This window comes from Rattus norvegicus, chromosome 1, assembly GCF_036323735.1.
Source record: "Rattus norvegicus strain BN/NHsdMcwi chromosome 1, GRCr8, whole genome shotgun sequence".
NCBI lineage: Eukaryota > Metazoa > Chordata > Mammalia > Rodentia > Muridae > Rattus > Rattus norvegicus.
This window is the reverse complement of record NC_086019.1, coordinates 75,916,114-75,931,467: the sequence shown is the minus strand read 5'-3', so window position 1 is coordinate 75,931,467 and position 15,354 is coordinate 75,916,114. Positions and strand designations below refer to the sequence as shown.

At 44.4% G+C, this 15,354-nt stretch overlaps 1 protein-coding gene across 1 annotated transcript in view; it reads left to right on the top strand.

Moving 5' to 3' along the window:
* The window catches only part of Usp29 (ubiquitin specific peptidase 29), a 52,566-nt gene that overhangs the window by 28,429 nt on the left and 8,783 nt on the right, over positions 1-15,354 (top strand). Inside the window, exon 4 of the mRNA NM_001108465.1 lies at positions 9,230-9,295. The gene's annotated coding sequence lies outside the window, so the exon portion shown is untranslated. The remainder of the gene's footprint in view (positions 1-9,229; positions 9,296-15,354) is intronic.

The window sequence follows — 15,354 nt, the reverse complement described above, 5'->3', positions numbered from 1 at the left end:
ACAAAACCCTTCCTCAGATCAGTTCACACAAACTGTAAACCTTCACGGGAGTCTCCTGGTGCCTGGCACGGAGCACTGAGTTCTTTAGTGCTCAACCCCAGCATACACACCTGATCTGTCTTGCCATCTGCTCACCATTGGAACATCAAGTCTTAGAAGATGGAGTTTGGGGTTGGGGATTTAGCTCAGTGGTAGAGCGCTTGCCTAGCAAGTGCAAGGCCCTGGGTTCGGTCCTCAGCTCGGGGGGGGGGGGGGGGGGGGGGGATGGAGTTTGAAGTCCACTGCATTTGGCAGGATTGCCTGCATTGGAGAAACTCAGTGAACTTTTTCTTCCTTTTTCTTTAATTCCTAGGTCTGGGTTCCTGCACAGGACCTGTGTACAGAGAAAGTGTTGCAGCCACAAGCTATAGCTTCCTTTCCATTGTTGAGGTAAGGTCTCATGTAGCTTGATTTGTTTGTTTGGTTGTTTTGGGTTTTGTTTTGAGACAAGGTCTTACCACCTAATCCTAGCCAGCCTGGAACCCATTATGTAAATCAGACAGACCTTGAACTCAAAGAGAACTGCCTGCCTCTGCTTTTTTTTTTTTAATTTATTCTTTTGTACACTGTCGCTGTCTTCAGACACACCAGAAGAGGGCGTCGGATCCCATTACAGGTGGTTGTGAGCCACCATGTGGTTGCTGGGATTGAACTCAGGACCTCCGGAAGAGCAGTCATTGCTCTTAACCCCTGAGCCATCTCTCCAGCCCCTGTCTCTGCTTTATTACCAGGAGTAAATGGGTGTGTCCCCGCACATAGCCACAGGGATAGGCTGGTCTGGAATTCCACAAGTCGTCCAGAGGGTGGCCTTTAATTCCTCCTTCCAACTCTTAAGTGAAGGTGAACTATACAAATTATAAACATTTACAATACACAACATGGATGCTCTGATATGATTGTCAATCAAATTATTGACAAAACTATCAGTTCTCCGTGGTGATAACATTTCAAATCCTACTAATTTCTAAGTAACATTATTTTTAAATTGAATTGTTACACTACCCGAATGAACGTGCAAAAGAAGAAACGGAAGCCTGGAAGCCAAAAAACCCCCACCCAATGACACACAGGCCAGTATGAGACGGAGCCAGGGTGTAAACTCAAATCCCCACACCGGGGATTTCTCCGGCCCTGTTGCTGTGCTGGCCAATGCAGTCTGCTCCCCGGCGGCCTTCTTCTCGAAGCTCATCCATCCTTGTCCTTATAGGGTAAATGGTTTGAAATATTTTAGAGCAACTGCAGCCCGGTTTAACAAGCCGGATACCCTAGTCGTGCGAACTGTTTTAGTCAATATCCTACGAGCGCCACCTGTTGGCCGCTCAGCGCAATTTCTAATGAACGTCCTTAAGGCCATGGAATGTTCCAAACATTCGATCAATGCGGAATTACACTTGTAGCCTCTCAGCATTGAGAGGGGCGGGGGTGGGGTGGGGTGGGGTCTATGTAGCAAGTTCTAGGGAAGCCTATGTTACATGAGAACCTCTCTAAAAAGTCAAACGAGCCGGGAATGCGGCTCGTTTGATAGATTTCATGGCTAGAAAGCGCAAAGCCCTGGGTTCAATTCCTAACAAGGCCTAACCCAACCTTGGTGAAGGGGGGGCGGGCAGGGAGACACACAGAGAGATACAGAGGCACAGAGACAGAGAGAGAAAGAGAGAGAGAAAACAAAAAAGAGAGAGGGAGGGAGGGAGGGAGGGAAGAAGGAAGGGAAAGAGGGAGGGAGAGAGAGAGACAGACAGAGACAGAGAGATCCAAGGTCATTTTTCAGCTACAGTGAGTTCGAGGGCAGACCAGACTATGTGAGACCCAGTCTCAAAACAAAACATCAAAATGAAAGAAGTTCCCTGGGTATAGTATATACCCACACCCACACCTTTCCCTCCCAGGCCTAAACATAAACAGTGCCTTGTTTTTCTTTTTTGAGACCAGGTTTCTCTGTATATCCCAGGCTGTCCTGAATCTCACTCTGTAGATCAGGCTGGTCTTGAACTCAGAGATCCACCTATCCCTACCTCCCAAGTACTAAAATTTAAGGCCACCACCTCAGAGCTATTAGACATAAGCAATGTCAACCAGTCCCCCAAAAGTCCCAATGACAAACCAAGGCAACATATCACCAGTTTCTTGCAGAGCGTTGGTGAGGGGTTGCCTACAAGGATGTGGATGCTGAGATGAAGGTCCCCAGCCCCTCCCCTAGGTCACAGACTCTGGAGAGAGTCTTGTGACCCTTCCCACCCCTCTCTGAGAAGAAAAACCTGTCAGTTGAGCCCCTTTAGCATGGTGGTGGCTGACAAAGTCCCCAAGATGGCAGTTGCTTGGCTCAGAGGCTAGACACACACACCATTCTCCCAGGGTCATCCATCATCCCTTTGTGTATTTCTGTCTTCTGATCTACTGGTCATCAGAATGCTAGATGTGGCCCTAACCCTACTTCTGACTTCAGTTACCTTCTGAGGGACTAAGAACAAGGGCCTCATCATGGGATTTGGGCAGCTGGAGGAGTGCAGACACAATTTGAAGGGACTCTGGCCAGTGTGGTGAGCATGGCTCTGGCAGGCTTTGCCTTTCTCCCCCACTTCCTCTGCCTTGCTAAAAAACCCTTAGACTGCACTCCTCAAGCTAGCCCCCAAGGTCTATTCCCTTTTCGGCCACTTCTTCCTCCTCAGGCTGACTACCGAGCTCCAGCTATCAACTGTTGAAGTCCAGCAAGCACAAGCCCTCTTTGGCTCACCTAACTAACGTTCCCAATTAAAATTAAACATCTCTTCCTAACACAGGGTTCCTCTTTACCTTTATAACCAGCATTCTCCTATGTGCCACGTCTGTCTCCCCTCTATCCTGAGACAGTCCTTTGTCCCTTTCCCCTTGAGGACAAATATCCCTGTAACCTCTCCCTTCTTCCTCACCCTCTGTCTCCTGTCTCTGTCTCTTATGCCTTGCTCCTTTGTGCTTAGAACTTGGCCTTGGTGGTGGTGGTAGTGGTGGTGGTGTGTGTGGGTCGTCCTGAGATGATGCTTTTCCTTTTTCTACCCATCCCTGAACGGTCTGGCTACTCAATGCCTCTGGGGAGATGTAACTCAGCCTGCTCCCAAACTGAGCCTGAGACATCTCCCCTAACACCTGCTGGCCTGGCCCAGCTCCTTAGCCCCTGAAGTAATTTTAAATACATTCCAGGCTCTACAGACATGTGCTGAGTTGAGGATCTGAGGAGAAACATCCTTTGTTAATGTTGGCCACTTGCAGTGGGAAAGACTGGGGTAGGAAACCAACAATAACCTGCAGACGTGAGTTTCTTCATTTAGAAGGCCGTGGCTGTGTGGTATGGTGATACATGCCTTTAATCCCAACACTCAGGGCCAGGTGGATTTCTGTAGGTTTGAGCCATTTTGATCTATGTAATAGTGACTTCCAGGGCTACACACGGAGACCCCACCTGTCCTTGAGTACCAGGCACACATACGTACATGCAGGCAGATACTCACACACATAAGGGAAAAGTAAAAAGAGATGTTTTGTTTTTAAGAATCACCTAAGCAAGGCTCACAGGGGCTCACAGAGACTGAACTGACAGTCGAGCAGCCTCCATGGGTCTGCACTGGGCCCTCTGCGTCTATGTTATGGTGGTGTAGCTTGGTGTTCTTATGGAACTCCTTAAGATGGGAGTCAGGGGTGTCTCTGACTCTTTTGTCTTCTCTTGGACCCCTTTTCCTCCCACTGGGTTGATTAGTCCAGCTTCATCCAGCCCTGATATGAGGCAGCCTTATTGCAACTTGGTATGCCGTGTCCCCTCAATCCTTTTTTTTTTTTTTTTTTTTTTTTTTTTTTTGAAGATAAATGGGAGGAGCGGATCTGGGAGGAGAAGCTGCATGCAGTCAGTATATAATGTCTGAGAGAAAAATAAAAGAAAAAAATAAATAAAAATTAAAAAAATAAAGAAGGAAGGAGTGTCCAAGATTAGAGGGAGGAGGGTTTAGGAGGTTAATTCAGGTACTACATACAGTATAAAGCAGTAGTCCACCCTTCCTTGAGGCTGCTACAAATCGGGAGTTTAGCAGATTAGTGGTGGGTAGGATATAAGGCAGTGGCTGCCTTCGGGATACTAGTAGTTCTGTTGGTTGTAAACCAGTAAACTGGCCAGGAGGATGTTTGTATGTTTCTTCTCTCCTACCTCCCCAGCCTCAATCCCCACCTCCATCTCTTTTAGGAGAGATAGCTCAGTAATTTACTGGCTGGGCATAGTGACGCACACCTTTAATCCCAGCACTCCTGACACAGAAGCAGGAGGATCTCTGAGTTCCAGGCCAGCCTGGTATACATAGTGAGTTCCAGGATAGCTAGGACTACATTGTTTTAAGAGAGAGAAAGAGAGAGAGAAAGGAAAGCATTTAAAAGAGCAGTTACTGTCCTTGTGGAGGACCCAGGCTCAATTCCAAGTACGCACAGAGTTCTGGAGAATCCTATGCCCTCCTCTAGCCTCTGAGAGAACTGCACCGGAATGGTTCACAGACAAGGAGGCACAACACCTATACAAATAAAGTAAAACTAAATAAATCTTTAAAAATATATAAGGGGGTTTCTGAAACAGTAGATTTAATCATATAAACCTGTCAAATATGTTCCATTTTAAGTCAGAAAGACTGGAGAAAAAAAATTACAAGAATCAAAATACAGCTTGTGAATGCAACATACTTCAACAACCCAAGAACGCTTATCTTTAAGGATTCTGTCGTGTGTCTACATACATATGCATGTGGACATTCGCTGAAGAGCAGTAATAAAGCCCACTTCCTAGAGAGTGGGCCTAAGCCTATGCAAAACAAACGGCTCTCCTGAAGGCTTGGTCTTTACCGAGCCTGTGAATTTCTGTAGCAGTTGCTACTTTCTGCCACGAGATGGTGGTAGACACAAACAAAAAAGAAAAGGTTTTTTTTTTTGAGTGCCTGTGTACCAGCGTGCATGCATGCCTGTGGCATGTGCCTGTGGATTCATGATATGGTGTGCACATGTGTACATGCATGTCGTATATGTTTCTCTTTGTTTCGTTTTGAGGCAGGGTCTTATGTGGCACAGGCTAACCCTGAATTTACTGTGTCTTAGTCTTTGGTGATCTTGAAGTCCTGATCTCCGACTTGTGAAGGAATAGGGATGCTTCAGGGCCAGCCTTATGTGTTGCTAAGTAGTGAGCGAGGGCTTCCTGCAAGTTAAGCAACCGGGATGTATCCCCAGATCTGTCTTTTTGCTGACTGGTTAACAAGTCAAAAAATTGAATCTAGAGCGCGGGCCATTAGCAGAAGCAGGCAGATCTCCTGAGTTCCAGGCCAGCCTGGTCTACACAGGGAGTTCCAGGATAGCTAGGGCTACATGGAGAAACCGTGTTTTGAAAAGCAAAACAAAACAAAGCAAAACAAACAAAAAAGGGATCTAGGAGGCAAGAGAGGTGGGTCAATGGTTAAGAACAACATGTTGCTCTTACAGACGTAGCAGGTTTAGTTCCCAGTACCCACATGGCAACTCACAACCATCTGTACCTCCAGTCAGGGTTCCAATCCCCTCTTCCTATGGTGCCTTACATTAATGCAGGCAAAACACATACACATAAATCAATGTAAGGAAATTCAATGGATATAGATTTCGGTGCACATGCTTTGATCCATAGATACCCACTAGAATTGCTACATCAAGCTGTTTTCACAGGCATCGCCCTATATACCTATCTGGGTGAGAAAAGACTTAAACTACGCTTTCTTAGAGGTTTTCTCGTGCACTTGCACCTTTTACTTTTATCTCAATATCAACCTCTGCTGCCGTTTGGTGGTTGTGGCTACTGTTCGAGATAGGGTCTTACCATCACGTAGGCTTAGCTGACTTGGAACTGTGTCAGCTAGACTGGCTTCAACCTCACAGAGATCATCCTGCCTCTGCTTCCTAGTGCTGGGCTTAAAGGCAGCACCCTGTCCTGCAGCTGTTTCTGCAGCACTAGAAATGTCTCCCAGGCCCATGTGCATGCTAAACAGGTGCTCTACCGGTGACCTACGTTGTTTTTTTTTTGTTTGTTTGTTTGTTTGTTTGTTTGTTTTTTGTTTTTTTTGTTTTGTTTTGTTTTTGTTTTTTACCTGCGTTTCTTGACCTCGAATAAAAGAACTTTTTGGATAGGCAAATGCCGAGTAAGGATGTTTCAGTCAGAGATGGAAAGCTTCAGCTCTGTTATTATCTTCTGTGACGGTGACCAGCATCGTGTGCGCCACTAGGCAGAAGGTTAATCATCCATTATGGGGGAATCTGGTGTAAATCAACCAACTATGCTGTCAATTACACATCACAGAGGATCGTGGAGAACACACAGTGCGTGTCTTAAGATTTATTTTCACTCACTTGCTCCCGTCAGTGCGTGGCACATGTGTGTGGGTTCAGGAGAAGGACCTGGAGTTCCAGGTGGTTCTGACCTGCCTGATGTGGGTGCTGGCAACTCAAACTCAGATCCTCTGGAATGGCAGCTCTTAACCGCTGAGCCATCTCTCCTGCAGAGGGCAGAAGATGGCTGGAACAACAGCTGAGGGCTCACATTTTGAAGCTTAAACAGTAAGCAAAGAGAGCCCACTGGAAGTAACACATGACCTTTGAAACCTCAAAGCCCATCCCCAGTGGTTCATTCAGTCCCGCAAGGCCATGCCTCCGAAGCCTCCCCAGACAGGGCTACTTACCAGAACCCAAGTACACAAAATCAGAGCGCTAATGGGGAACATCCCACTCAAACCACTGCAACTGTTAGAGTAATCTGGAACATCTGTAAAAAACGAAGGCTTGGGGAACATTTTGGAAGAAGGGGCAAAAAGATTGAGAGAGCCTAGGATCAGGGAGTTTGCTGTGAGATTGTCTCTGCTAATGTCAGAAGCTATACCCATCTCATCTCACCAAACGTGGGATGAAGGACACCAATGGACACGCCCCAGTGGGCATGGGTTCCCATCTGCCGCTGGAGGAAGACGCTCTGATGATGGCTGAGCAAGGCACTGATCGATGAGTATAGCAGAGTGCCATTAGGAGTCATTTTATCACTACATTTTCCCCCTTGGTTTTAGGACAGTAGCATTTGGTTTTTCCCTAGGTCCCTGGGTTATCTCAGTCTCTGAATCTTGGGGACCCAAGCAGTGTTGGGGGGATAGATTCCATCTTATGCAGCGGGCCTGGTTGGTCGCTCCTGCAAACCCTGTGCCTTCATTGCCCTGGCATATTTTTCAGACAGGATGGATTTTAGGTCAAAGGTTCTGTGGCTGGGTTTGGGGTTTTACGATTCTCTTTCGGTAGTGTTCGGTGTTACCCTCCTGTGTCACAGATACTAGGTGTGAAGGTTCTATGTAGGCACCAGCTCACCCTCTCCACGTTTGGTGAGTTGTGTGGGCGTTGTCTTCTGTAATGGGGACTTGCAGTCAATTTGTAGACAGAGCAATCTATACACTCTTGGCTACAGCCTGGTTGTTTGAGATTCCCATGGGACCCCTTTGGACAACGACTCAATTAGATGTAACCCAATCCCAGTACTCAAGCTGTGGTGAGTGGAAAGAGATGGCCAGTCGGGGCTCTGTCTCCCCCAAACAACTCCTCCCTTCTTTTTCCCCCTTAACCCTCCCATCCCCCACTCCACCCATATCTTTCTATTTTATTTCCCCTTTCTAAAGGAATCTCTCTGTTCTCCCTAGTCCCTTACTCTATACCTGTCCTCTATGGCTCTACAGACTGTGGTTCGGTTAGCTCAACAGGTAATATTTGCACATAAGTGAATACATACCATATTTGTCTTTCTGGGTCTGGGTTACCTCATGCAGGATGATATTTCTAGTTGCATCCTTCCGCCTGCGAATTTCATGGATGTCCTTGTTTTTGATAGCTGAATACTATTCAGTTGCGTAGATGAACCACATTTTCTCTTTGCATTCTTCAGTTGGGTAACATCTAGATTGTTTACATTTTCTGGCTAACATAAACAAAGCTGCTGTGAGCATAGTGGAGCCTGTGTCCTTGTAGGATGGTAGAACATCTTTTGGGTATACGCCCGGGAGCGGGTATACCTGGACCTTAAGGTGGATTGATTCCTGTTTTCCTGAGAAACCACCTTCTTCCTGAGGAACACCGACTTCCACAGTGGCTGTACAAGTTTGCATTCCCACCAGTGGTGAAGGAGTGCTCCATGCCCTTGCCACCATGAATTGTCCTTTGTGTTACTAATCTTGGACATTCTGACAGGTTGTTTTCAATCTCAAAGTTGTTTTGACTTGCATTTCTCTAACATTTCGATTGTGTTGATTTTTTGTTGTTGTTTTTGTCTTTTTTCTGCCTGTTTGTTTCCCCTTGTTTATTTTGGATATTAGCACTCTGTTGGATTTGTACTTGGTGAAGGTCTTTTTCCACTCTGTAGGCTGCCTCTTTCTTTCTTTTTTTTTTTTTTTTCCTTTTTTAAAATTTTTTTATTGGATTTTTTTAATTTACACTTTTCTTTCGGAGCTGGGGACCGAACCCAGGGCCTTGCGCTTGCTAGGCAAGCGCTCTACCACTGAGCTAAATCCCCAACCCCCGGCTGCCTCTTTCTTATCAGTCAAGCTCGCCTCTTCCTCCTGAGTGATGGGACTTAAGGAGTAGGTGACCATGCCCAACTTATATTTATTTTCATTTTATGTAATTATGTGAGCATCAAAAGGAATCAGATTCCCAAGACAATTGTGAAACACCCCAACCCAACGAAATAGGTGCCAGGACCCCAACATTGGGGTCTTGTGGGGTGTCCTCTGGAAGAGCGAGAATTGCTCTTAAGCACGGAGTCATTTCTCCAGCCTCGTTTTTTGTTTTGGTTGGCTTTTGGTTTTTGGAGACAGGATCTGTGTAGTCCTGGAACACTCTCTCTCTCTCTCTCTCTCTCTCTCTCTCTCTCTCTCTCTCTCTCTCTCTCTCTCTCTCTCTGTAGGCCTTGAACTCAGAACTCTGCCTATCTCTGCCTTCCAAGTGCTAAGAAAAAGGCGTTCACCATCATCACCACCCAGCTCCCCACCTGCCCTATCCCTATCCCATTTTCCTCCCTTATCCCTTTTTTCTCCCCTCTCCTTTTCCTAGGAGAGGATGACATCAAGAAGTGGGTGTGGCTTTTTTTTTTTTTTAAGGACAGTTTAAATTAAACTACATTTTGTGCTTGACCTTTTAGTTAACAGCCTGCAGCAGGACCGTGACCAGCCCTCTACAGCTGTGATATTCCTGAGTAGAAACCTGGGTGAGTAAAGTGTTTCATTCAGCTACTAAATGTATATACAGGATACCAGAAGGCCCGATGGGAGCAAGTTCTCTGGGGTGAGGTGTAGGGGGGTGGGGTGAGGGGAGAGGGGAGGCAAAAGCTGGAGGATCTCTGAGTTTGAGGCCAGTCTGGTCTTCACAATGAGAACAGCCAGGGCATTTACAAAGAATAATCTTGTCGCAAAAAACAAACATAAAGAAATGGTCGAACAAAATAAAAGGGTTGAGGGAGGCTGCCATGAAGTTGGCTTCTCTTGTAGACTTCTGACCCACAATACTCTAAGCTTTAAGTCTTTGACTTGGTTCCCAGCACCTCACAAACTGAGCATGATGGGACATTCCTGTAACCCCAGCACCCCAAAGATGGTAGATCAAGAAGATCAGGAGTTTGGGGCTATCCTCAGCTACATAGTGAATCTAAGGCTATGCTGGGCTGTATGAAATCGTGTCCCAAAACACATGCTTTTTGTTTTTGTTGTTGTTGTTGTTGTTGTTTTTAGTGTATATTTGTAGAAAGTAATGGGGTTCGTTATGACATTTCATAGATGTACATAAACGAACTCCATAATTTTTGCCCAATTTATTTTTTGATTTGAGAATCTCATATGTATGTATATAACATAGTTCAATCAAATCCAACCTGATTTCCCTCTCCTCCAGTCCCTCCCCTGTCCTTCCCACTACTTTTCTCTCCCAACTTCATGTGCTTTTTTAAAAAAAAAGCCTGGGGCTGGAGCAATGGCTCCAGCAGTTAAGAGCACTGACTGCCCTTCCAGAGGTCCTGAGTTCAAGTCCCAGCAACCACATGGTGGCTCACAACCATCTGTAACAGGCCTCTTCTGGTGTGTCTGAAGAAAGTGACAGTGAACTCGCACACAGAAAATAAATAAATCTTAAAAAACAAAACAAACTTTTATCCATATTCACTGTCTCAAATAAGGTCTTCCCTGTCCCTTAGGGGCTTTCTTCTACGTCAAAGCCCCCTTTTAAAAGATGTTAACTCTGTCTATGAAAGAGAATATGAAATACTAGTCATTTGGAATCTGGCTGGGTTTGCTTAAAATGGTTTCCGTTCCGGATTTTCCTGCTAAAGTAATTTTGTTCTCTTTGGCTGGATCAAACTATGCTGTGTCCATAGACATTCATATTCATTTATCTCTACACCTGCTTTAGTTTTCTGTCCACTCGTAGCCGGGCATCTAGGCTGATCCCACAAGCTGGTTTTCTACAGGTCTGGGAAGATCGTAGGTGTTCAGGCCCAGTGTTGATCCCGGACCCTGATTCCTTCAGATAAACACCCAGGCCTCGGCGGTCCTATACCTTCACTCTCTTCTCAGGTCACACTGTGGCTCTGTTTTAAGTTTACTTTTTAATGTTTATTACATTTTATTTAAGTTAAGATTATTTTCATTTTCTCTTATTTTATCTATTTACCTATTGGTTTTGTTGTTGTTTACATTGTGTGTGTGTGTGTGTGTGTGTGTGTGTGTGTGTGTTTGGTTTGGTTTGGTTTTTGAGACAGGATTTCTCTGTGTAGCCCTAGCTGTCCTGTAACTTGCTCTGTAGCCCAGGCTAGCCTCACTCAGAGATCCTCCTGCTTTTGCTTCTGGAGTGCTGGGATATAAGGGCTTGAGACTGTATGACTAGCTACCTCTGTGCTTCTGATTGGTATTTTCCTGCTGACTACACATGTTAAACACTTTTCATGTATTTAATAGTAACTTGTGTTTCTTTTTGTAACTGTTGAATGCGTTTGTTTGCCCACCGAGTGATTGGATACTCTGTTCTGTTTTGGGTTTGGTTGTTGGTTGTTTTTAAGGTCTTTATGTAGGCTGGATGTTGTTGCTCTTGTCGGGAATGGCTGGCAATCGCCTCACATTCCATTTGTTTCTTCTATCTGATCATTGTTCTTTCTGCTCTTTAGAAGCTTTTGAATTTGAAGCAATTCTTAAGTGGGTTCTTAGAGTTGTATCCTGAGTCATTAGCACTATATTCTCAATGTTTTGGAGGTATAATCAGGGTCCCGTGTATGTACTCCAGCTCCTGACTATGTAGGCGAGGATAGCCTTAATTTAAATTCTGTCGCTCCTGCCTCCACTTCCTAAGAACTGAAATGACTGCTGTGTACCACTAAGCCCTATTTATCAGGTTCTGGGGATCAAACCAAGGGCCTTGTGCAAAGAAGCACCCTGCTGACTGAACCCAGAGCTGCTGAGGTGTTTGTTTTTGAAACTGGGTTTCACTGTGTAGCCTTAGCTGGCCTGGAATTTGTTTATAAATATCTGCGTCCATCTGCCTATGCAGTATCAACATTAAGGACATAAGCCACCATGCTAAACCTAAGAATTCTTCCTTCCTCCCTTCCTCCCTTTCCCCTCCCCCTCCCTTTCATCTTTCTTCCTTCCTTCCTTTCCTTCTTTCTTTCTTTCTTTTTTTTTTTTGTTCTTGTTGTTATTTTTTGTTTCTTTGTTTGTTTCTTTGGTTTTTGGTTTTTGAGACATGGCAGTGTTTCTCTGTGTAACAACACTGACTGTCCTGAAATTTGATTTGTAGATCAGGCTAGCATTCAGCCTTGAATTCACAGAGATCCTGCTGCCTCTGCCACCTGAGTGCTGGAATTAAAAGAATACACCACCACACCAGGCTTGAGGGATTGATTTATTTTCTCCTTCCTTCCTTCCTTCCTTCCTTCCTTCCTTCCTTCCTTCCTTCCTTCCTTTATTTCTTTTCTTGTTAAGACAAGGGTTCTCTATGTAGCCTTGGCTGTCCAGTAACTCACTCTCAGGTCTACCCTCTCCCTCACCCCAACCTGTGACCACCCCCAAAGACAGAAAAGAAAAAACCAACGCCCTCCAAAAAATAAAAAAAAAAAACCAACCAACCAAACAAACAAACAAAAACCAAAGACAAGTCCAATTTGTGTTGCCCTTATACTCAATGGAGCATGGTCAAACTTCCCCTGCCAGAACTACTTTTCCGGATCACCATCGCAGTTTTTAAGAGTTGTTTAATGGCTTCCTGTCTAGACTGTTTCTCTGGGGTTGGGGATAAGTTTTCACAGAATCCTGTTCTGTCTCTCAATTTCAACCGTGAGTCTGCTGTCAGCAATACCACTGCAAAAGCAAAAGGCTTTTTAAAAATCTACTCCTGGCTGGCCTTGAATTCACATTAGAGACCAGGCTGGCCTTGAACTCAACAGATTTCACCTGCCTCCTCCTTTCACCCACCTGGTTTTGAATTTTTGCTTCTCGTGCTTCAGCCTCCTTGGCCTGCATCATGCACTACTATGTCCAGATATATTTTTGTTCTCTTGACTTTGAAATTTATTTTAATTTTATTAAGCTTTTGTTTTTATTTTATGTGTGTAGGTGTTTTGTCTTTAGGATTCTGTGTTTGCCCTGCTTGATTTCAGTTCTTCTTTGACAATTCCTCGCTATCAGCCACTTCACTTTGTAATTTGGAATGTTTACTGCATGTTATAAATATGTAACTTTGGTTTTTGAATACGTTTCTCTGTGTAGCCCTGGCTGTCCTGGAACTCACTTTGTTAACTAGGCTGCCCTCAACTCAGATTCCTCTGCCTCTACCTGAGTGCTGGGAATAAAGGCATACACCACCACAGCTGGCAGAAAAACGCAATGTTTTATTTATTTTTTAAAGTTTTATGTACAGTCATGCTTTGCCTGCATGTATATATGAGGGTGCTGGGTCCTCTGGAACAGGAGTTACAGACAGTTGTGAGCTTCTATATGGGGGCTGGGAACTGAACCCATGTCCTCAGAAAAAAACAGTCAGCGCTCTCAACCACAGAGCCATCTCTCCAGCCTAGAAAAATGTAACTTTTAACAGGAACTGCCGATTAAGTCTCAGACTCCCTTAAGTCTCAGTGTCTGACACGGACTTTGGACTTAAATTTATTTAGTGTGTGTGTGTGTGTGTGTGTGTGTGTGTGTGTGTGTCTACACATGGGTGTTGCAAATCAGAGGACAACGTTCAGGAGTTGGTTCTCTAGCTTGGGCTCTTAGACAATTGGTAAAGGCTACAAGGACTTTTGAAATTAAACTGAATGCATGTTGTGTTGTTAGGTGTCTATGAACATATGGAGACAAAGGGAAGGGAAATTATGGCTTTAAAGTGATACGTTTGGGTGTCCGAGTTGACGAGAGATGGGGTTGGGATGTTTACTATTTCAAACTCTAGGATCAACTGGAAGGCAAGTCTGGCATTCATGAGGAACTACCTATAAAAATTATCCTCTGGATAAGCCCATGATGCTCTACCACAGCTACCACAGCTACCTTCATTATGATTGGCACCATCCTATGAACAGTGTTCTGCACTGAAGGAAAAGAAGATGTATTTACTATTCATTATTTTTTCTGTCTTAGAATGTGTTGTGGGAAAGCGCTTGCCTGCTCAAGTCTGTTTGGGGTTCTAAATGCCTCCTAAGCTTGAACGGGAGTATCTGTCCTTAGGTTTGAGGGTCAGCCCACACTACATAACAAAAGGAGAAAAAGGAAAGATGAAATTAAAGATACTGGAGGATTCGGCATGCAAATAGTTGCCTGTAATCCCAGCACTAAGAAGGCAGACATAGGAGGACTGGCTACAGTTCAAGGTCAGGTCAGTCTGGTGAGTTCTTGGCCAGCCAGGGATGCATACCAAGATGCTGCCTCAGTAAGATAGAGAAGCAAGGAGCAAGTATGATAGGAGTGAGAGATAAAGGTTGTGGTTCATTCATGCCTTTAATTCTACACTCAGGCAGGCAGATCTGAGTTTGAGGCCAGCCTCAAAGTAGAGTGTTAGGACAGCAAGAGCTGCACAGATGAACCCTGTCTTGAAAAACAAAAACAAACAAATATATATACATATATGATACATATATGTATATATTACATATATGTATTATTATACACATTTATACATATATTATGTGATATATGTATATAGCTATGTGTTATATGTATATATTATATATTATATGTGTATATAATATTGTATATGTATATATTATATATTATATGTGTATATAATATTGTATATATGTATTACATATATAGACATGTATATGTCTACACACACACACACACACACACACATATATTACATATATATATTAAATAGAAGAAGCTTATGACAGAGCGGGACCATGAACTTTGAGGAATAAGAATGTGGTTGGTGATAGGGCATGCACTGGGAGGCAGAGCCACATAGGCCAGCCTGGTTTACGAGCAAGTTCCAGGATAGCCAGGGCTACACGGAAAAACCTGTCTCAAAAAAACAAACCAGAGTAAAACAGAACATCTAAGCATCTTTGAGAGTTTGGAGGGCATGGAATGGCATCTCCTATGAGAGAGCCATTTTACCTTTTACATGTCAGAAGGGAGATGTTAGGCTGAGTCTTCTAAGAAGTATACGCCTTTGAGTCCCAATAATTCTGTATTTGATTACATCCACTGTGGGTTTTATTTGTTTATTTGTTTGTTTGTTTTTGTTTTGAGGTCTCATGGTACATAGCTCTCTTTAAGTTTTTACAGGGGACTGACTCTGCCGCAGGAACCTTTAATCCTAGCACGTGTGGTGCAGAGGCAGGCAGATCTCGGAGTTTTAGTCTTAGCACTTGGGAGGCAGAAGCAGGTGGACCTCTGAGTTGGAGGCCAACCTGGTCTACAGAGTGAGGTCCAAGATGGCCAAGGCTACACAGAGAAACCCTGTTTCGAAAACCAAAAGACATAAAACATAAAACAACAAAAAAGAGTAACTCCATTCCTGTCAGGATAGTTGTGCTATTGTAAGTCTGCGTCCAAGTCACTTCCTGCCACCCTTGTCCACAGCATTTTTGGAGGTGGTCTCCTTCTTAGCCTGTGGAGGGGTGGCCCATTGGACATTCACTGGCGATAGCAGAGATGCTCTGGTCCCTTCTGAGGCCTTTCGTTTGTATACTATGCTAGTCTTTAAGACTGGGCATGGCGTGCACTCTGGAGGCGGAGGCAGGAGAATTTCTTTTCTTTTTTTTAAGTTTTATTTATTTATTGTATT